We start from the raw sequence: 24,328 nt of genomic DNA, 5'->3' as shown, positions 1-24,328 counted from the left end.
TCTGGCTAGGGATTCATGATAACTCTGGCTCTTTATCTCAGAGTTGTCATTTTTATAATATTATATTACTGCCTGTAAGTATCAAGTCCACTGGCTGGACAAGTAATTTCACTCAAATCAGGGAGCAGGGAAAAATAAACAATATGACCCTCTTCTAAATGCTGTTACATCAGCATCCCCCATAGATTCTATTTGTTTATAATTCTGATTTAGATAATCACCTTTGAGAACTCCCAGGAGTTCAGAAGTTTTTGAAAAAACTTTGCAGTACATAATAGAAAGAAATTCAGATTGAGATTCTGTTAGTGTGTCTTTATTTTTCTTCCTTTATATTTGTTACACTTGAACCCAAAAGTTAGGTGGTTATAAGAATTCCAAGTTGCAGCCTTATACTATATTAAAAACGTGGTCAACAAAGAGACCATATAAGGGAATAGGTTAATTTTCCCAGAATGCTTTGATATTTTCACTATCACTACCCCTGAATTTTGTTCTTCCTTTCCTAGATTGTTGGAAAAATGTATCTACCTTTAAGAAAAAGAAAATTTAACTGTAAAACAATTTCATTTTACATTTTCCCCTACTTTTACACAGAGTTCCTAGCAATTATGTTTTCCCCAAAGCACTCAACAATAGAGTCTGGTGCTAAAAGGTAGAGTAGGCTAAATATGGATGAATGTGAAATGTCCTACTTATTTTCTTTGGAATTAATTGATTGAGCTCGTTTTGGGGGTGCTTTTCTTATTGACCAGAGAAACTTGGCTCATTAGACCAATTCACAAAGTGACCTTTTTAAAGAAAGAACTTCCAATACATTTGTTCATGTTCCATAGCACTAAGAATAGTACTATTTAAAACTAAATACAATAATTTTATATAATTACAGCAGGCACCATGGGACTTTGATTTTAGGCACTGTTTATAAGGCACTTCTCTTTACATTATTCTAGATTTGAATCAAAGATAGCAAACTGCATGCAGAGGTTTCTTTCAAAAGCCAATTCAATAACCATATTTAAACTCAAATATTTCCTATTTTCTTTTTTTTTACTTTTGACTGAAGTCATAATAGCATACTAGTGCTTTTTTTGAATTGACTTCTGCATGTTAACTGTACTACACAAATTCCATTTATTAGTCTAAGTCTTCATTTTGCTATACAGTTAACACAAACATCCATTTAACCCATTGTATATGCTTAATTTCTTATTGAGTTTGACTTATTGTATTCTAAAGAATAACGGTTAAACGATACTCAACTTAGTTCAGGTTGAAAAATAATTGAGTCTATACCATGGAAAAATATTAAGATAGGGGAATAAAAAAATAATAAAAGAATATATGTATTTTATGCTATTACAGATGACCCTATTCATTAGTGAATTACCTCCAAAATAAAATTAGGACTTTCAGAGAGCCATTTGATATTATGATTCTCATAATATGAGTGTTTGCAAAAGTTAGGGCTAAACATGTAGATGTTTGTGTTCATTATGCCCATAGAATGGCATTTTGGAGTACTGGATGTTATTAAATGGTTAAGTTTGGACTCTGGACCCAGACCATGTAGGGACAAATCTTGGCTATAATATTACCTGTTGTGTGACACTGGAGATTTTACTGAAAAGAAACATACCTCGGTTTCCCCTCTCTAAAATGGGAATAATTTTAGAATTTCTTTGATAGATGTATATTAGAACAGGGCCTGTCAGATAGGGAATGTTTAATAAATGATACTGTTTTAGTTTTTTGTTGTTGTTGTTACTGTTGCTTTGTCATGTTAGGCAAACTCTCTCATTTACCCAAGCATGCTATCAAAGTGAAATATGGATCATTACTTCTTGGAATCCTGTTTAAGTGACACAGAATTATTTAGATATCAATCATCCAAATGATCTCAAATTTTTCTTTATATGATTTTAAATTGATTATATTTGAAAATGTACCTTTCATTCTAGTATTAGATAATCTCAGCAAAATATAAAAATCGATAGGTCTAATTTACAGTTTTATTAGGAAAGCAATAATTACTTTCTAACACAAATTATGAAGCTTGACATTTGCTTTTTTTCATTTACATTTAAATATTGTTATTTTTATTATTAGTATTTGCATTTTAAAAAGTGGGAAGACATCAAATAATCAGATTAAAAGCTCTAGGGAGGAGGGCTATATAATGTCCATTTAAATTCTGTTTTATAATTTTTTTTTTTTTTTTTTTTTTTTTTTTTGCGGTACGCGGACCTCTCACTGTTGTGGCCTCTCCCATTGCGGAGCACGGGCTCCGGACGCGCAGGCTCAGCGGCCATGGCTCAAAGGCCTAGCCGCTCCGCGGCATGTGGGATCTTCCCGGACCGGGGCACGAACCCGTGTCCCCTGCATCGGCAGGCGGACTCTCAACCACTGCGCCACCAGGGAAGCCCCTGTTTTATAATTTTAAATATTCTTATAATTAATGAAATAACACTGGTAATGCTACTAAAATACAGTTGAACAATCTGATTTTGTATACTTTCTGTTGAACCCTAGTTAGATGTTTCAGTTAATTCGATGTGCTGTTATATAAAAATATGATTTTTAGGACTTTCGTGTATAAACTAAAAAGCATTTTTAATGGCTATCTGGCAGTTTTTCAGAGTCCAGTCCCAGAATGTTGCTACATTTTGATATTTAGCTCTTCTAACTACAATGATGAGTAGACTTCTAGAACTAAAATTTGAAATATTCGGAAATAAAGATCACTTTGTTCCTTACAGGGTATTTAACAAGCACATGCATAGCTATGTCCTTGTGTTCTGTGCTGTGGTTCCCAAGATGCACAGAATGAGAGTCACTTACTTCCCACCTGTAGTTTCATAATTAAGACCTATAACTTTGTATGCCCAAGGTCTTGGGATCAAATTTGTCTTCAGGAGACTTTTTTCTGAAATCTACCTTGTAGTACAGCTAATTCAGCACTACTCATCATTCTTTCTACTGTTCCTGCTTTTACTTCAGGACCTGAAGAAGTTAGGGCTTTTTTCTAAACCCTAGTGTTTTTCTTCATATTAAGTAACTCTGTCTTTTAACTTGTTCCTCCACTGATAACTAGCTCAGGACCTCAGTGTTTTTCCTTTAATACAAACATTCTACTTTCCTCAATCTCCTACTGTTGAAATGATTAAAATGCTAAAAATGAGTTTGGGGCCCTAAAGTTTGCTTCCAGCCCTCTGCAAACTCCACCCTGTCCCTCCTTAAATATCCACATGTTGTTTGTTCCCAGACTCCATATATGAACAGAGTCACAGAAAGGTAAGGTAATACTATGTCCATGGTCAAAAAGTCCACATATAGTAGAGCTGGGATTTGAATCCATGTAGTCCGACCACAGGGTCCATATAGTTAACTGCTATTCTACATGCCTTCCATAGTCTGCTTTTCTGCTTCTCTTTTTCTTTTCATCTGGCCTCTATCACTATCTTAGATTTTTAGCTCCCTTTTGACAATGCACATTTTTCAAAGTGCTAGAGATATGTCTAAAGAAAACTACAAATAGGAGTCTATCGGAGTCTATCTTGCCCTTAAGCCAACTCCTCTGTTGTCTTATTTGGGGTAAGAAGCCTTTTGTAAGTTCTCACACAGGTTTAGTTATAAGCAAACTTGAGTTTTCTAATACTACAACTAATATATGCCAATGTCAAAGTATTAATAGTACTGGGCACATATTAAACTATATATATGAGCTTTCTATTTACTCTTTTTTTATTGAAAAGATGAATTCCAACAATTTTTTAAGGAATACATTTTTAAATTTACATACCAATAAATAATGAACCAAACATTTGCATATGAAGCCAAATCTGCCAATTATTGTTTGCAAATACTGCTTTCTGAGAGATCCCTGGGCACAAGATGTTGTCTAGAAATTTTTCTTGATTTTGGAGTAGACACAATCTTTTTCTGAGACTAATGGTGGACAGTATTTGGCCAATACCTCTGTTAGTTTTTGCCACAGAAAAGATGACAGAAGAAATAAATGTCTAATTACTCATGGATTTAAACAAAGGACTACTGTTAGGAAAACTAAGTTGATTCTTTAGAAACTTTTCTTTCAGTGCTTGCTGGAGATGGAAAGTGATGAAATACAAGTTGCTTGGGGGCTATTAGGAAGGATACCAATGTAGAGGATAAAATCCCTGAGTTCTAGTAACTAGTCTTCCATTGACAGGTTCTCTCTAATATAGTGAAAGTTGTTCAACCACTGTGAAATGAGACGATGGGACTAACTCAATTCAGAATCCTTTTCCAGCACAAAATTGTATATTCATGATAGCATTAATAGCAAAGAACTATCCTAATTATAACATTTAGTCAAAAATGGTATGTCCTTTGGCAGGATAAATGTGGACTATTAATGTGATTTCTCTACTTACACATACTTTAGGAATATCTCCAATTAAAATTTTCCCTATGTTGATATTTAAGCATCTTTACTAATTATATTATTTCACAATAAGGAATGTGTGTCTTTACTCTTCAGAACATTTTATATTTTCAATTTAATCTCCTAGTTCTCAATATAGAACTTCATGTCAAATACTCCCTAGCGTTAGAAGTCATTCGTCAGCTACAGAGGACATGTGGGATGAGAGAGCAGATTGAGTTGTTGTATTTTACTTTTGATTTCTTCTTTTAGCCTCCCAAGAAAGACTGTACAGATGATGGTCTTGTTAATACTGTAGAGCAGGAGTCAGTTTCTGTGTCATTAATGTTAGTGATGAGTGATATATCTGACAAAGGTTAGAAAGCTTTTAGAACCATTTGACAACAATGACCACGAAAGATAGAAGTGGTTTTTCTAGAAATAGAGTGGCAAGAGTTTCCGTCTGACTCGTAAGACCTTTACTCTCTTCATGCCTGTTAATATTTTACTCATTCTCTGAAGCTCAGTGTAAATACTACTCTCTCTCCTAAAGCTTTTATCTGGTTGGAATTAAAATCTTTCTTGTGGGATACATTAAAAACACACACACAAAAAAACCCAAAAACACTTGGGATATAAGAACCATTTAATTGTAGTCTTACCAGAGCACATTCTGTAATATATTTTTGATTTATACTTATCTAAACTCTTGTCTTATCTCCCAAACTTGTCTTAGAGGAAGGCTGAAAGTTGGACTCATATACATGGACTCATATAGCTGAATTCTATATCTTCAAAGTGTCTAAAGCAGTTCAATTAACATGGTAGACACTTATTCAGTATTGGTTTAATTGGATTGAAATGATTAAGGGGATGGAACCACTGATTTAGGGGACAATTTTGTTCAATTTTTGTGTACCACACACACACTTGGATTTGTTACCTTCATTGTCTCAAGCTCAAATTTGCTGGCAGAAGATTTTGCTCACCTGCTCCTTCAAAAAAAGTTTTTGTCCTATTTTAGTTCATCTTCTACCTGTAGAACTTAGAATAAGAGAAACTACCTAGTGTGCCAAACATCTCATTACTTTTGAATTAATGCTTGACTGTGAGAAAAAAAAATGTACTGATTTTACTAACAGCAAATCACTGCTTTATATCTTCTGAAAATGGAATTTTCTTCTAAAATTGTACAGTTAAGTGGGAGATGTATTGGAGGAGAAAAACTTCATACAGGTGAAAGCTGAAATTGTTTCAGTGATTATTATGTTGAAGTTATCAAAATAACTGTGGAGATTATTACCTGTTTATATTAAAGATTGCACTATAATTAGAAAATACATATATCGTAAAAAACAATTTCCAATGCAAGGAAAATACAAGGACTATTTGGAATTTCAGAATAAAGTGAAATAACTTTGAGTTATGTTGTAAAAGAATGAGAAGGTATTGGAGCTTAGTCTTGAATAATGGATATGAGTTAGATTGTAAGGTTGGGAGAGTGTAGGTTGATATAGCTATTTAAGCAAAGACAAACTTAGATTGAAGGTGTTAAATAATCTGTAGGTAAAAGTCATTTAAACATACACGGGTTTGAAACCACTACATTACCACTACGTCTATGAGAAGAACATAAGTCAAGCACTGAAGGGAATTTGAAAAAGGAGAGTGATGAAACCTGGATTAGATAACGATGAAAAGATCCCATACATGGACAGTACATACCTTAGATAAAGACATATTAGTAGTGCTGTAGTCGAATGATACTCAGCAGTCTGTGGCTGAGTGGACACCCAGCTCAATCCATCTCCATAGAGACACAGACATGGTGCACTGATTAACTGAAGAGAGTGCTATATTGCTATGATTTAGATCCTCTAAAAGTATACTCCCAAGTTCAGGGTTTTATGCAGCATTTAATTCTAAATAGCCCATTCAGAAGTAGAAAAAAATAAATGGGTATAAATTTAACTGAGAAATTTAACCATGGTAACTGAAAAATCACCAAGGTCTTGGGCTTCCCTGGTGGCGCAGTGGTTGAGAGTCCGCCTGCCGATGCAGGAGACGCGGGTTCGTGCCCCGGTCCGGGAAGACCCCACATGCCGCGGAGCTGCTAGGCCCGTGAGCCATGGCCGCTGAGCCTGTGCGTCCGGAGCCTGTGCTCTGCAACGGGAGAGGCCACAACAGTGAGAGGCCCGCGTACCGCAAAAAAAAAAAAAAAAAAAAAAAAAAAAAAAAATCACCGAGGTCTTAAATTATGCAATACTAATATTTGATATAAGGAGCGGAATATAGAAGTATACCAATAACATGGAAGTGATCTAGGAATACAGGGTTAGGGAAAATATGTAGATATAGACACATAGCTTAGAATAAAATTGTCAAACTTACTGAGGGAGGGTTACAGTTTCTGGAAAGGAAATTTCAGAATTGATATGAAAAAATATCTGGATATTTAAGAGGCTGTGTATAGTTGCTGTAAGAAACAGATGGTTTTTCAGCCTTTATCTAGGAATAAGGTTCATAAATCACAAGCCAGATACAACTCCAAGGCCATTTTTGGACATCTATTCTTATAACTCTTAATTAGGCCCAAAAACCAGTGATTATAACTTGGGAATTAATTTGTAGATTATGTGATCATCCTTTGGTAACATTAAGGAAGGAATTGTGGGACTTTATATGCTAAAGCTTTAATTACACTCTCATGTTCTTATCCCACTGAAATCCTATTAAAAACTGGGATATACTCTCCAGTGTCAGGAATTAGATTATCAAGTATTAGAGTGGTTACTGGGCCACATGATGAAAAGTGACAATGGACTGTATGTTTGGATTACTCTAGATTTTCAAGTTTAAATTTTAAAAAGGTGACTCCTAAACACTCAATGATATTATTATTTTACATCCAAGAATAGAAATAGCATCCACATCTACTTCAAAGAACCAAAACACACTGCTGTGTTTATTTGTTCAGCATAACATGGCTATGTTTCAAAGCAGAGATTTTGTTTGGAACTCTCATGACATGTTTGCTTTCCACCTTATTACAGAACTTCCCTCTTAAATATCCATTATTTAAAACATGCCTGTCTGCCCAGAAAAATGTAGTAATATCTTGAGGCATTTATTTTTTAAGAATGGAATGACCAGAGTTGTTGCCCTACCTAATCTTCTATCATTATTTACAACTGAGGAAATAAATTATACTATTCCACTAGTCTGTGTGTGAATACTAGCATTTTATTCCATAATCCTGGGTCTAAATTTTTACCTCTAAATGGGATGTGTAATACCCTCCTAACCAAATAATCCTGAGAATTTACCTAGATTTTTTCATTTAATGTGTGGCATGTGGTAGGTAAAAAAAAAATGCAAGTTAGCTTCTCCTTCCTCCTTATATTGTAATATGCGTCCAAGTATGTAACTTTGTCACATATTAGGAGGGCTGCTTTTCAAATCTGAGGAGGCATAAGGTACTTTGGGAAACTCTTCTCTGGTAACTTTGATGTTCTTTAAGCATAAAGCTTCTCATTTTAAAATCATTTTCTATCCAATATATTTAGGATGGGGTGGTAGTTTTATGTTGGCAAGTCTTTGGTAGGAAAGCAGAGGAGGATTGAGGGTCAGAGTATGAATTTGGGTTGGGCAGGGGGTAGGAGAGTTCTCCGGTTGGGGAAGGATTCTATTCATGAGAAGATATAGACTTGAGAAAAGGGGCTGGGAGCATTTGATTCGTTTGAAAGTTTGCTTGACTTAGAAGGAATGCAATGCCTCCTACATTTTGCCATCTAGTATGTCTGATTACTACTGAAAAATAATGTGGGTCATGGTTTCAATTATATTTCTTTTTACTTAAATTAATGTACTACTTAATCGTGTTTGAATGAACCTGATTTTATGGATCTATCTTCATATTTTGGATACATTGTTTTGCTGTTATTAGAAATAGGTTTGTTCTAATAACAATATATATAGGCATATATTCTTTGCCATTTCTCTCAGATGGTGGTGGTTATGATCATGAGGAGAATAATTATGAGGTTTATCATTAAATCATCACTGATCACCTGTTATGTACTAGACTGCAGGTACTGTGCTAGGTGCTAATAACATATATGATAATTCCCCTACCCAGCCAACTGAATAAGACGTAAAAGCAAAAAGGTAAATAAAATATATTGAAATGCATGCTACGCTAAAAGTTTGTTTTTGATTACTGCATTTAATGACTTATAAATGCATCTTGTGGTGCATCAGGGAGGATTTCCCCAGGAAGAGATACATCTGAGGCAGGTTCTGAAGGAGGAGTAGAAGATATTCCATAGAATGGGTAAGGACAAGAGGGTCATAGGCAAAGGGGGTGGCTTGGGCAAAGAACCAAGAGAAAGAAAGATCATCACGTTTGTTAAACTGCAAGTGATTCAATTTATCTAGAATTCACAGTTTCAACAGAGGAATGGAAAGAGAAGGTATTGAAGGGGAGCAATCTTTCTCCCTCTCTCCCTCTTCATCCCTCCCTTCCTCCCTTCCTTCCTTTTCATTTTTCCTGTCCTCCCTTCTTCCCTCCTCTTCCCCTTTCCTTCATTTCTTCCCACTTCTTTCTTCCTTTTAATATTGTTCTGCAGATTAACAAAGCTCCCTACCAAATGCTAGCTTGCAGTCAAAGAATCAGCTCTGATCTCTATCTTTATGGGGTCATAAGATCCCCTAAGATCCTTATTAATGCAATTGCTTCTCATTTTCTTTTTTTTTCCCTTCTCTCTTGCTGTTTCACTTAAATGTGATTTATAGACAGAAAAGTAATTGAAAACTGCCCAGTCTTTGTCAATTTAAAAAGAGTTTGTTCTATATTTTATGAGATATTTGCAGCTGACCAAGTTTCTTCTATTAGCAAGTTCCCAAACCACTTTCCTGTAGATGGAATTTAGCTCTGTTCTATAACAATGCACACTGAATTTCTCATTTGCCCTTAAGCTCTTTGGCCCAGTGACACTCCACTTTAAGTTTAATCAGACAGAAAAATCAGAAAAGCTCTGGTCTCAAGTGACCACTTTGACCTTTCTTTCCTGAAAGCATGAAGAGATGAAATTTCCCTATTTTGTGCAGTCAGTATGTGATTCTCCACACACCTGTGTACTGTGTTTGTTTCAAATCCAGGGTGACCAAGGTTAATGCCACCTCTGTCATTGGGAAAACCAGAATTACGCTTTGCAGGCACCATAAGCAATCATTTCTAGTAGCTACCTCCATGAGGATATAATGTACATTAGGGATTTTTTGAAGAGAGACAGAAAAGGTATGAGAAAGACTCAGAGCTGCTTAGTAGGGCTTGACTAAATAGGGGATTGGATTTGGCTCATTTATTAAAGTCATAATTCTTGAGCAGCAAGTGTTCTTAAGACAAGAAGGCGGACTTCTCCTCTGATTGGACCCTGAAAACCATTTGTGTCCTGCACCTCACGTCATCCCACATATGTGTAATTGGGCTTTTCGGTTAATGATATAACACCCGTAGAGATATGTTGACTTTTTCTAATGGTTATATGAAATCCAGTGTACTCTTATGCGGTTACACCAATTCACATACCCACCAACAGTGCACAAGGGTTCCCTTTCTCTACATCCTCGCCAATACTTACCTCTTATCTTTTTGAAGACAACTATTCTAACAGTTGTGAGATGATGTTTCATTATATCCTTTTGCTGTATTAAAGTTTAACCATGAGTTTAAAGACTTTGCTAAGTCCCATGAGTCCTTCTAGAGAATTGTTGAAACTGAGGGTGGCTTGGGGGTACCCCAGAAACTGCAACTGTACTTTATTCAAGATTAGAAGCTTTTCCTATGTTCTCCTTAGGGCCCTGCTATTATTCTTATGATAATGCTTATCACACTGTATTCTAATTGCTTACCTATTTGTCATTCTCCTTCAATAGACTGTGAAATCCATAGGCTAGCATTGTTTTTTTATCCTGTTTCCATTTCCTGTGCCTAACACAAAGTTGGCTCATCGTAAGCCCTCAATACCTACTAGTCCAATTACAGAACTAAAGCAAGAAAAGAAGGAAGAACATCTCAATAGACCATACAGAGTTAATTTTTTAGAAATTGGGTCAGCCAAACGGTAAATGTGATCAAATGCTTTGAACTACTAACAAATAATAGCACAAAAGTGATTATTGAGAAAACAGATATACTGCTATTCCTCTAGCTTGGCATCAGTGGAGAAAATTCTGGTGTCTTATGTCATAGTTCCTTTATCTTGCTGCCACAAGATCTCTGTTGAATAGGATCTTGGACTAGGGTAAAGGTAAAATCATATCCTCATATCAGTACCTAGAGATTAGTCTTTACCATATCAAGGTAAAAAACTAAACAGATATTCCCAATGCAATAAAGGTTAAAACTAAAATTCAAGGTTACCTACTGAAAATGGAATTAAGAGTTAATAATTTATCATCGTAAGAAACATAAGGAATGCTTTATAAATGTGAGATTGAAGAGCCTGAGAAAGTTATGAAATGAAATCAACATACACTAGGATGACTCTCAAGGAGGTATGATTAGATTGTGAATGAGATTAAGAAAACTTAAGTCTAATCAATATAACTGTAATCAGTTGAAAGAGTATTTTTAAAGAAAACAAGAATGAACTGAAAGAAATTTTTAGCACCTTCCATATGAAACGGTTACCTACTTCAGTCAGCTTATGTGAATGACCAGCCCATTTAGGAGGTTTATACCTATCATAAAGATGGCTGATTTGCACTATTATATAGTGATTAATATCATCTTCTGGTTTAGATTCTAGAGCATATCAGTCAAAATTCAAATTGCCTTAAATCTCGCCATAGAATTTCTATATTATAGACAATGATAATCAGCCAACACAAGCAAACATTAATTCTCATGATGAATCAATATTTGGAATTCATTCCTACATTATTCATTTATATAAATGGTTAGAGTAAATCTGGAAATCTCTGGACACACTGAGAAAAATTAAATTTATGTGCCTGAAAAGCTAGAGACAAGGTCCAAGCATGTGTTTAACACAAAGTAATATCAACCTAGTGGCTCTCTTTAGATAGGCAGGACGATTTTCCTCAGGTTATACAGCATGGCTGTTCAACTGCAAAAACAATGGTCAGGAAAGGTGGGAGAGCAAGAAATCAGGAAAGGGTTAGAGAATTTAAAAGAGAAAATGATTCAGTGAACCCATAATGTTTAATACAGTTACAATGTTGGGTCCTCATTTAAATTTGTCAGCATTGCCTCTGTCTTGTCACAAGCAAAGCTAGTAGAACTTAAATAATTTATTTTGCAAGATATAATTTAAGAAGGCAGCCAGCCTGGTTATTTGGGTAAAACTGATCTCCTCCTGTCTTCTGATCTTGAGCAGTGTGTACATGTATGGAATAGTGTGTGTATGTGTGTATGTGCATGTACATGTGTGTGTGAGTGTGACTACATTTTTATGATCAAATCTTTTGTACAATGGGATATACAACAGGAAACTTAGGAGGTGGTCCCTGTTTGGAGTCCAAAAAAATTGCACATTCCCTTAAAAGAGAGTTAAGCTTCTAAAAAAAACATATACATGCATGTGTATATATATATATATATATATATACACACACACACACACACATACATACACATGTAGGTATTTTTTTACTGCCATTAAAATAAAAATATCCTCACTGATTACAGATAAGGGGCATCGATGTGAAGGAATACAGAATTATCTAAGGACTCATTTCTACTACAAAACTTGCCCAGAAAAGCTCTCCTAACACTCCCAAATACCTTTTCTAAATAGTGCACAATAATCTTTTTTTTTAAGTTTTTAAAATATACCTGTGAAATATTAACATTTTTCCCCAAAAGAGATTTTTCTTTTTTTCTTTTAACATCTTTATTGGAGTATAATTGCTTTACAGTGGTGTGTTACTTTCTGCTGTATAACAAAGTGAATCAGCTATACATATACATATATCCCCATATCTCCTCCCTTTTTTGTCTCCCTCCCACCCTCCCCATCCCACCCCTCTAGCTGGACACAAAACACCGAGCTGATCTCCCTGGGCTATGTGGCTGCTTCCCACTAGCTATCTGTTTTACATTTGGTAGTGTATATATGTCCATGCCACTCTCTCACTTCGTCCCAGCTTATCCATCCCCCTCCATGTCCCCAAGTCCATTCTCTATGTCTACATCTTTATTCCTGTCCTGCCCCTAGGTTCTTCAGAACCATTTTTTTAAATATTCCATATGTTTTAGCATACAGTATTTGTTTTTCTCTTTCTGACTTACTTCAGTCTGTGTGACAGACTCTAGGTCTAGCCACCTCACTACAAATAACTCAATTTCGTTTCTTTTTATGGCTGAGTAATATTCCATTGTATATATGTGCCACATCTTCTTTATCCATTCATTTGTCGATGGATACTTAGGTTGCTTCCATGTCCTGGCTATTGTAAATAGAGCTGCAATGAACATTGTGGTATGTGACTCTTTTTGAATTATGGTTTTCTCAGGGTATATGCCCAGTAGTGGGATTGCTGGGTCATATGGTAGTTCTATTTTTAGTTTTTTGAGGAACCTCCATACTGTTCTCCATAGTGGCTGTATCAGCCACTATCCCCACCAACAGAATGCACAAGAATCTTAAATTGATTATTTTGTCCCTCTGGGTAATCTAGTAGCTCTCCTTTGCTCAACCCTCTAACAGGCAGGGTCAGATGAAACACTGTCTCTAGAGATGGAAGTAGGGATTCATTGGAGGAGAAAGAGTGGAAGGCATTGGCTCTTCATGTAACCCAGCCTTATGGGACTGGGGTCACATTTCAAGTGAATACCCGTTCCGTTTAGTGGTCTTTGGAGAGTGATAAGAAGAATGTTTCAGAGAGACATATATTCCTGAACACAGTTTTCTACTTCGGTTATTCTTTTATCAGGTCTATAAAAGGATTCTGGGTTTATGACTCTGTGTGTACAAATCTCATCTGATGGACTCTGAAGAGCTTGAATGTCAGTAGTAATTTATTCCCAAACCACCACCATAATGGTCAGACTCGTATGTGAATAAAAAATATTCACAAAGAAACAGTGACTCATGAGAGGCTAGTGGACTTAATTTTATGGCACGTTTTTAGTTTGCTGAATAAGAAAGAGTAGGGTAATAAGTTAAATACAGGGATTCTGATTCTTAGAAATTGAAGTCATACTATTTTAACTTAAAAATACCTGCCTTTGGGTCAAATTACTTTATGTCTTTAGGCTTTAAATTTTTCATCTCTAAAATGACATCATAAGATTAATTTACCCCTAATAATTTACCCCCTAATAATTTTCATATTGAAAATTATTATATGATTGCTGAATGATCATCCTGTTAGAACTCATCAGATTTTGATCTTAATTACTAGGAATACTGATTGGACAGATAAATAAACATAATGTACGCTTCAAACAACTTTTTATGTTTCCAGTATAGGACATATTGTAAAATTTATAATGTTCTAAACAACTGAGGTTTTTGGAATCATGTATAAAATAATCCCACTTTTTAAAATGCTAGTTATAAGAACTTATTAAATGATATATGGACCCATCAGTTTATAAGTGTATATTATTTGTAGCCTACTCTATTTGTTCAGCTCCATTGTTACCTTTAAACTATGGACACACCTAGTACCATTGTGCAAGTACTGGACCCCACTTCAAAAATTACCTCCAGAAGCTACTATCTCTTCATGAATTCAGTTCCAAATTATATGTCTGGTCTGTTCTACACACCAAATTCTATTTTGTGTCTTATTCCTCATCATAGATTGCTTTTCTTACAATGAAATTGACTTCCCTACAAATACAGATACAGATGTTGTATGTGGTCACTGTGCTTCTGTCTGCTTTACACTACAATGCTGGACAGTCTAATAAGTAGCATGCCCATGGGCCATTGTTTGCACAATGACAACATAGCAATGATTATGATGGGAACAGGTGTTGTGGCATATTCATTTATTATGGTTATAACTCCTTGTCTGAGTTGTGAAACTATATCAAGTGAAAAAAATAAAAGACTTTATATATAAACAGAAGAAATTGTGTATCATTAGATTATTTTTGACAAACCACATAATATATATGTGACTTCTAAAGTGCAGTGCAATATAATAATGAAAACAAACATTCCAAGGGCTTGACATGAACTATTTTGATTTCATAGGCCTAATTTAATATACTTAATTCCTTCCATGTCTTTTATTTAGTTTCTTTTCTATTTTCATTGGTGTAGTGACCCAGGGTTTGAGACTGAGGTGTTTGATTCCAGAAGACTGCCCTTTCTCTACTCCTTTTCTATAAAATCCCTACCTTCTGTGACAAGTTTCTGATTCCAGGAGACTGACTGGGCATTAATAAATTCTGCACACAACTATGACTCTTTCTTTAGAATTATTTTCTAAAGCAGGGAGAGCAGTTGCCCTTCTCACCCCTGTTGTTTCTTCTTTCCTCACAGAAGAAGTTAAGAACCAGAGTTTTCTTATGACTTCAGACTTGAGACTGGCTGCTCATAAGAGTTGTGTTTTGAGTTTGAGGTTAGGGGTGGTTGGAAACACTGTTTATTCGTTTATTGTCACCTGTTTAACCAGAGGGACTTGCAACTAGATTTTGGGCACTAGCTCAGATAATAGTAAATAATACCTTGATATTTGTAGTTGTCAGTGTTTTTTCTTTTTGGATAATGTCCTATTCAATTTGAGATGACATAAATGCAGAGGTAAAGTAAATAAAGAAATTACAAAAATTTTTAAATATGCATCATACACGTGAAGGAGAAAAAAGAGAATCTCAGGAGCTGTATGAAGAGTGGAGAGATCACCACTGCAAATTATTAAAAGTTATAAAAATACTATGATATTGCAGATTACTTTTTCTCCAGTAAGAGAGGGAATAAATATATGTGGATTATCTAAAAAGTATGTGGAAATAGAGTGATATGGTTCATTTTTTGATGAAATGTTTCTCGTAATTGATTTTATATTCACATATCGTGAACCAGTTGGAACAGATTACCTGGCATCCAAGCAAAATTGAAGCCATTGTTTTTTTCATTTTTATTCTTTTCTGCTTTCACCTCGTAAGCATACCTTGTCTCCTCCTTCCCCACCTCACTGCCTTCCAATAGATCTTTGTTACACAAAGTGTATCTTATAAACCAGTGGTACTAGCAACCCCTGGGAACTTTTTAAAAAATGTTGAATCCAATCCCCACTGCAGAGCTACTGAATCAGAGCCTACATTTTATTTATTTATTTATTTTTAATTTTATTTATTTATTTTTGTGTGTGTGGTACACGGGCCTCTCACTGTTGTGGCCTTTCCGGTTAGAGCACAGGCTCCGGATGCGCAGGCTCAGCGGCCATGGCTCACCGGCCCAGCCGCTCCGCGGCATGTGGGATCCTCCCGGACCGGGGCACGAACCCGTGTCCCTTGCATCAGCAGGCGGATTCTCAACCACTGCGCCACCAGGGAAGCCCATGAGGCTACATTTTAAAATCATCCCAGATAAGAAGTACTGGAATAGATAACAGTACAATGATGCTACTTACCATTTTGCTGTTGCCATTTGCATGGAAATAGGAACAGTGGATCTTGCTGCAAATGAAAGCCAATTAAGAAAAGGTAGAGAGACAAAAGTAGGGGACTTTGTTTTGTTTTGTTTTGTTTTCTCCCTTACTAATTTTCCCATGCTTTTAGTTCTCTCTGATGAATCTTGGGCTAAAGATGATGATGATGATGATGATGATGATTTTCAACCAGTAATTGGCTCTTCTCCTTGGGGGATATTTTCTTTGGAAGCAAGAGGTCACTAATAGACTGACTAGATTCTAGGAGTCTGATTGAACCACGTTTTTAAATGGGCTATGAAGTAAATAAGATGTTTTTTTTTTTAAATTTATTTATTTATTTTTATTTTTGGCTGTGTTCGGTCTTCGTTTCTGTGCGAGAGCTTTCTCTAGTTGCGGCGAGCAAGGGCAACTCTTCATCGTGGTGCGTGGGCCTCTCACTGTTGCGGCCTCTCTTGTAGCAAAGCACAGGCTCCAGACGCGCAGACTCAGTAGTTGTGGCTCACGGGCCTAGTTGTTCCGCGGCATATGGGATCTTCCCAGACCAAGGCTTGAACCTGTGTCCCCTGCATTGGCAGGCAGATTCTCAACCACTGCGCCACCAGGGAAGCCCAAGATGGTTTTGCCCTTAAAATACTGCCTGATGGATCATGTCGGAAATAGAATAACATTTCACGTAAATTGAACTACAATGAAATAGCAATTGCATGCAGAAACACCTTAAATATCACAGTAGGAATGTGACTTTCATTTGTCAATGGAGAGGCCGGGAATAATTCTATGTAGAGAGGTTTCCTAATATATTTCAGTGGTTGGAAGTAAAATGATTTTGAATTAGGCATCTCTAGAAACAGGCAAATTAGTTCAGAAGTTATTATAATATGCCAAGCTAGAGGTGATAAAATCAAGTTAGGAAAGTAAAGGAGGAAGTAAAAGTAGACTATAGAATTCTTAAATGCCATTTGTTATAGGCAGTGGAAAAAGGGACTCTGATTTTATTTTGGAGCATTGTAACAATGATAGAGCAATGATGGTGTTTTTAAGAAAACTGGAGGAGGCCAGTGAAGTTTTATGAGGCAAAGAATTTGTTCAGTCCTTGTTAGGTTATGTATGTGTCAGTGGTTAAGGAGGTATAAATGCCCCATAGGACTGGAGTTAAGATACAGTAATAAATATTAGGAAATTATCTATATTGAATTATTACTTGAAGGAGATTAGACAAAAAATTTAGTATAGAGAGACAAAAGAAGAGGAGGGAAGGGGAAAGAAGGGGAATGGGTAGAAGGGAAGGGAAAGAAAAGGAGGGAAGAAAAGGAAAAAGAAAGGGAGTGGTAAAAAAGGGAAGAGGAGGATATGAGAAGACCTGAGTGGAAGTGATGATACAAAAGACATGAAAAGAATCTGGAGGACATAAAAATTCAGGTATGAAAAAGAGAAAGTCAAGAAATAAAGAGAGTAGGGTCTCTTAGATCCTTCTGACAATTTGAATAGTATGAAAGTAAAGTGTCACAGTAAACATGAGAAGAGAAAAATTGTGTAAAAATGAAGCAATACAAATATGAAGGTGTCAAATTTTGCCAGCAGATTAGGTAAGATAAGGACAGAGAAAGACATCAGGATTGGGAGAATTTAGCCATTTTGAACAGTGCTGATTTGAGGGAAAATGATAGGGGAAGAAGACAGACTGTTGGGCATGATGAGAGAATCAATTGTGATTATTTAGATGAGGCAAGGAAGGATGAACTTAGGCTGGAAAAATAGGACAAGAAAAGGAAGGAGAACATTTAATATATGACATGTGAAGAGCAGTGTGGTAGACAAGTACTGTGGAAGGACAAGGACCTATAAGACAAAACCCGTCTTCAAAAATTTCACACTCTAATAAGATGGTAACACAGGTCTCTACGTTGCAAAACATGTATATGATAAATACCAAGAAGTTTCAGCTACTTGCATGCCTTCTTCCTCTTTTCGTACTCACTATATAACATAGACTCCATATTTATTGTTTGCATTATTGCAATAGATTTATACCTATCTTCATTGTCATGTTTTTAGTCCATTCTCTACCAGTGATTCACAATTATGGAGCATTTTGTATAACCTCGTGGATCTTTTTGTTATCAAATTTGCGAGTGGGGCCAAGGGTGCTAGATGTCTGCAGTCTTGTACAGCTAATTGTCCTGTGTGCCTCATTTTTTTCAAATGTCCAGACGGGCTACACCCATTACAAATATATAATGGTATGGTTATAGAACATAATAATCTGGAAAAGCCATTATTAGAAGTTATATGAAAAGCTCAGTAGTTTAGAGAATGTTATTTTGGATAGGGAAACTCATAGAATGAGAGACATTGTGTTAAAATTAATGAACTATGTATCCATCCTATCTCTTTGCTGTATCATAGCATCTCTAACCTTTAATTGAAAAAAATTCAGTGCAGAAGTGGAATTAGTATAAACTCAATAAAACCAGTTGCAAATATATAACAGTGCCAGTTTTGAAACTCCTTTTGACAGATTTTTTAAAAGTTATAAATCAGTGGAGATACATAAAAATAAGGAATTCCATGAATTTCATATATAAAGGTTGTTTTAAATATAGTACATATTATTGAACTCCTATTTATGTTTTTGGAGCTTATAGTGAAATAATAAGCAATATAATTTGTAAAATTTTAATATGGAAGATTTTGATTTGGTGTAGCCTCATTTGTTTTCTTTCCCTTATATTATCCTCAAAATTCTCTCACATACCTCTTCTATGGATTCTTGTATTACTGTTTTTCTTCTAGTGCATCCTTCATTCTTTATTGCTTAGAGAAAAATATAGCCACCAAGGTCTTTTTAAGTGTCAGAGACTTAATGTATGCCTTGACATGAGGTAGGCTTTTAGGACAGGCTATGTGCTTTGTGATGCATCATCGCACCCCAGCCACACCATTGGAAAGGGACTCATTTTGAAACATGTTTATTTATAAATGAATACTATCTCATTTGGTAGTATATCATACTTGTTTTCTTCATTGTGCGATTATATTTTTATTGTTATTGGCATGATATTTCTACTTTAATTATGGTACTCTGTGTCTATCTCTGCATCTTTTATTACTAGTTTGGTTTTTATTTTATCGTCCAATATATTCCTGATCTTTCATTTTCATATTTGTTGAGCACATACTGTATACCAAGAATATATGAGATACAAAGTATATAATACTGAAACAAAAAAGGTAAATCTTTCCCCTCATGGGGCTTGCTTTCTAGCAGGAAAGAGAGAGAATAAGTAAATAAGTGGGTTAAAATATTTTTAAGTTGTGATCATTGCTATGGAGAAGAATAAGATAAGAGGAATTGGCAATGGCCCAGTAAGAGGAATGTGCAAATTTAATATAAGGTGGCTAAGGAGAGTCTTGCTAATATAATGACATTTGAGCTTAATTAGGAGGAAATGAGGAAGAAATTATTTGACTCTAAGGCCCAGGGAATAACAAGTCCAAAGGCCCTGAAGCAGGAATTTTCTTGGCATCTTAAAAAAAAAAAAAAAAAAAAAAAAAAAAACTGCAGGAGAATGAGGAAGAAATTATTTGACTCTAAGGCCCAGGGAATAACAAGTCCAAAGGCCCTGAAGCAGGAATTTTCTTGGCATCTTAAAAAAAAAAAAAAAAAAAAAAAAAAAAAAACTGCAGGAGGCGAGAATGACTGGAGCAAAGTAAGTAGGTGGGAAAGAAAGTTGGAGAATTGCAGGAGTCAGAGACTGAAAGATTTGAAACCATTGTAAGTACTTTAAGTTAATGATCTGTGTGAAATGGGAAGCCAGGGAAAGATTTGGGGCAGAGTGCCATAATCTGACCTACATTTTTAAAGAATCACTATGACTTATGTTTTGAGAATAGTCTTGGGGCTAGGGCACAAGTAAGGAGACCAGCTATGTGGCTATACCAACATATATTGTAAGAATAGTAGTAATACAAATTTAGGAATGTTCTTTTTGTAAGGTATAGTTCTATAAGTGATTCCTAATTGAAAAATCTAATGATGACTTCTGTGATTTGAATTTAAGCAGTACTTAGCTAGAAAATACTGCTTTGCTTTATTTGCTTATAGCAACTATTCTTTCAACAAATACTTACTGGAGACTTAAAATGTGCCAGGTATTGTACTGGACGTTAGAGATAAAACTGCAAGTAAAAAATTGCAAGAAAAAACGCACACTCTCTACTTCCTTGGAGGTTATAATCTAACAGGTAAGTTGCTTTAGAGCTTGTATTCATTGTTTTTTTATATTTGTTCTTTTCCTCCTGAGCTAGATTTCATATCCCTTTGAAAATGGATTAGGTATCCATTTATGTACATGTGAATTCATTCATTTACTCATTCATTTATGGAGCAGTCGAGAGCCTGTGTGCCATGTACTGAGCTAATGGTACTTCTCAGATAAGTTAGATATTGCTGGCACTGAGTGAATGTTCAACAAAGTCTTGCAGCGTTGAATTGAATTGAGTATTGGGAGTAATAAAAAGCAAGGAAGGTGGCTAAAGTGTTGAGATAGTGTCTTAAGATGTAGTTGGTATGCAGGCAAATTATGCTCCCCGTGTTGGAGTTGCTGAACCTGATGGCTCTTGCTGATCATTCACAAGCTTCCATATTCTTAGTGTACTTTAGTGACCTCCACTGTCAAGGCAGGTCAATAATACTTGCTGGCCTTTCAGATGGAAGAAAAAGCGAAAGGAACATGCAAATGATTGCTTACAAATGATTAAGCTGAGATTGGTCCAATATAAATGCTAACAGAAAAGGAGACAATTCACTTCACACTATAATTTCAATGCAGAAGGAAACATCAGACCATGGATTACGCCTCTCATAAATGAAAAATACATGAAAAGACATTCAGCATTCACAACTATAGTAAATGTTTGTTCAAAACTCTTGTGACAGCAGGTCTTCTTTAAGAACCAAATGTTTATTTGAAAATATGGTCATGAAGCAAATAGGAAATGTGTAGTAGTGTCTTATACTTTCCTAGGAATCGTATAGAGAGGTGGCCTTATTTACCACTTGAAACAGTCTCTTTTCCCCTGATCATTCAAATGGAAGGGAAAATATCACTGTTAAAGAATGAAAGTCTTTAAATTTTTGTTTGTCATATCCAACTGGAAAGGTCTTATGACTTATAAAAATCTACTCAAATTATGAACCTCAAATAAAAACTTTTTAGCTGCAATTTTACTCTTTACCCCAAATTTGCATCATTAATACAAATAAGGTAGTGATTGTTTCTTTCAATTTATGAAAAATTTCCAATTTCTTGACATGTTCTTTTCCTGTATATTGCTACGGATATTAACTTTGGTTAGACTCCTTGTTCCTACACTATTTTTAAGTAAAGTGGACCTGACAACAGAGGTCCTGAGAGAATAAGACAGAGAATGTACTTAAGGAAAAATATTACATTGTATTACTTTTCAACAATGCTTATTTTGTTTAATACCATATAGATTTGGAGGAAAACTCTACAATTTTCTTTGTATTTTCCTAACTTTGAACGTCATAGATTTGCTTTCACCTCTTTTTAAAGTTTACATAGATGCAGTTATACAAAATATACTCATATGTATGGCTTAAATCACAACATTGTATTTGTGAGATTCATAATGCTGCATGCAGTAGTAGTTCAGTCATTTTTATTGCTATAATCTATTAAAATTAAAACAATTTATTTACCCATTATATTATTGATGAACAAGTGAATTTTTTCATTGGGGTATTAGAAATAGCATTGTTATGAACATTTTATTAAATTTTATTAAAAGACATATATGCATGTCTGTTGGGTAAAAACCTATAAATGGAAATGATGGGCCATATGTTATACGTGTTTTCTGCTTTAGTGGATACTACCAAACATTTTTCAGAGTGTTTCCAACAGAATTTAAGAATTCTAATTAAGGTACATTGTCACCAACAGTTGCATTTTATTTTATTTTTTCCCCAGCTATCCTGATGGGGGTGTTTTTTGCTTTTAGTTTACATTTATATTGAGAATTTTAGTTTAAATTTAGGTTAGATTGTGTTGGTCAATTTGAGTAGTCTTGACATCTTAACAGTACTGTTATCTTCTGATCCAGGTGGAGTTATAGCTCAGTATTTAGGTCTTCTTTAATTTCTCATTGCAATATTTTGTACTTTTCCATGTCCATCTTTTTACAGCTTTATCCCTACATAGTTAATATCTAAGAATGCTACTACATGTAGTAGTTTTTAAATTTAATTTTTGAAATGTTTCTTGTTGCTACCTAGAAACAGAGTTGATTTGTGTATATTAATATTATACCCTAATACCTAACTAAGCCCACTTATTAGTTCTAGTAGCTTTTTGGATTTTTTATAGGATTTTCTGTAGGAACAATTGACAATTGTAAATAGAGATAGTTTTGTTTTCAATCTTGAGGCTCTTTATCTAGTTGTTTTGCCTTTTCACACTAGCTAGAACTACAATGTTGAATGGAAGTGGTGAGATGTCCTAACTATCTCCCTGACTTTAGGGAAGAAGCATTTAATCATTCACTATTAAGTATGATGTAAGCTATAGGTTTTTCTTAGATGCTTTTTTTATTTTAGGAAGCATCCTTCTATTTAGAATTTGCTGAGAATTTTAACAGGAATGGATATTAAATTTGTTGTCACGTTTTGTGCATCTCTTGATAGTATCACATGATTTTTTTCTTTTTTCATTCAATTAATATTGAAAGTTATATTGATTTTTGAATGTTATCCCAACCTTTATTCTTGAGACAAATTTTACTTCTTCTTGATGTATTATCCTGTTACAGATGATTGGATTTAATATTCCTAAAGGATATTTTCTGTCCTATATTATCTTTTCTTGTAATTTCTTTGCCTGAGTTTTGAAATCAGAGTAATGCTGGCCTATAACCTTGTCTTCTCTTGTTTATAATCTGCTTTTTATCCCTTTATAGTGAGTTTTAAATTTCATATATATATCAGTTATTGAATGTCCGTTTGATTTTTCCAGATTAATTTGTTCATTTATTATCATTCTATTTTGTCCAACTTTTTGTATTTTTCTGGATATATTAATTATATTATTTTACACCACTTGTCAACTAATTCCAATCTCTAAATTGCCTATAGATCAGTTTCTCTTTTTTAATTATCATTTTGGGGAATGTATTTTTATTTCTTGGGTAGACCTCTCAGATTTTTGAATAGTGGATGTTGTGCATATAAATTTTAGGGACTCCTGATGATGTTATATTCCTCCTGAAGTTCTTCATTTCCTGTACTTGTCACATAGAACAGTGTCTGATCCTACTACTTTAATCAAGGATGTTGCTAGTTTGAAGTTGATTGCCATCTTGATAGGACTATCTCTGTTTCATTCTCCCCTCCCCCAGGGTTTTCAACTAGTATCTTTTATGATATTTTCTTGGCAGATTCCAATTAAAATATGTTACTCAGGACATTGTTTAAAACAGTCTCTGTGCATTAGAAGCTTCTCACTTATGTTTTTCATCTCCTTTTCTGTACCAACTCAGAATTTGGCTATTGTCCTATAAGAACTTCCAGCTAAATTCTTTTATTTTTTTTAACATCTTTATTAGAGTATAATTGCTTTACAATGGTGTGTCAGTTTCTGCTTTATAACAAAGTGAATCAGTTATACATATACATATGTCCCCATATCTCTTCCCTCTTGCATCTCCCTCCCTCCCACCCTCCCTATCCCACCCCTCTAGGTGGTCACAAAGCACCGAGCTGATCTCCCTGTGCTCTGCGGCTGCTTCCCACTAGCTATCTATTTTACGTTTGGTAGTTTATATATGTCCATGCCGCTCTCTCATTGTGTCCCAGCTTACCCTTCCCCCTCCCCGTATCCTCAAGTGCATTCTCTAGTAGGTCTGCATCTTTATTCCCGTCTTGGCCCTAGGTTCTTCTGACCATTTTCTTTTTTTTTTTTTTAGATTCCATATATATGTGTTAGCATATGGTATCTGTTTTTCTCTTTCTGACTTACTTCATTCTGTATGACAGTCTCTAGGTCCATCCACCTCACTACGAATAACTCAGTTTCGTTCCTTTTTATGGTTGAGTAATATTCCATTGTATATATGTGCCAAATCTCTTTATCCATTCATCTGTCGATGGACACTTAGGTTGCCTCCATGTCCTGGCTATTGTAAATAGAGCTGCAATGAACATTTTGGTACATGACTCTTTTTGAATTATGGTTTTCTCAGGGTATATGCCCAGTAGTGGGATTG

The sequence above is a fragment of the Physeter macrocephalus genome, chromosome 12 (assembly GCF_002837175.3).
Source record: "Physeter macrocephalus isolate SW-GA chromosome 12, ASM283717v5, whole genome shotgun sequence".
Classification (NCBI taxonomy): domain Eukaryota; kingdom Metazoa; phylum Chordata; class Mammalia; order Artiodactyla; family Physeteridae; genus Physeter; species Physeter macrocephalus.
The sequence above is the reverse complement of the archived record's forward strand: the minus strand, read 5'-3'. Positions refer to the sequence as shown.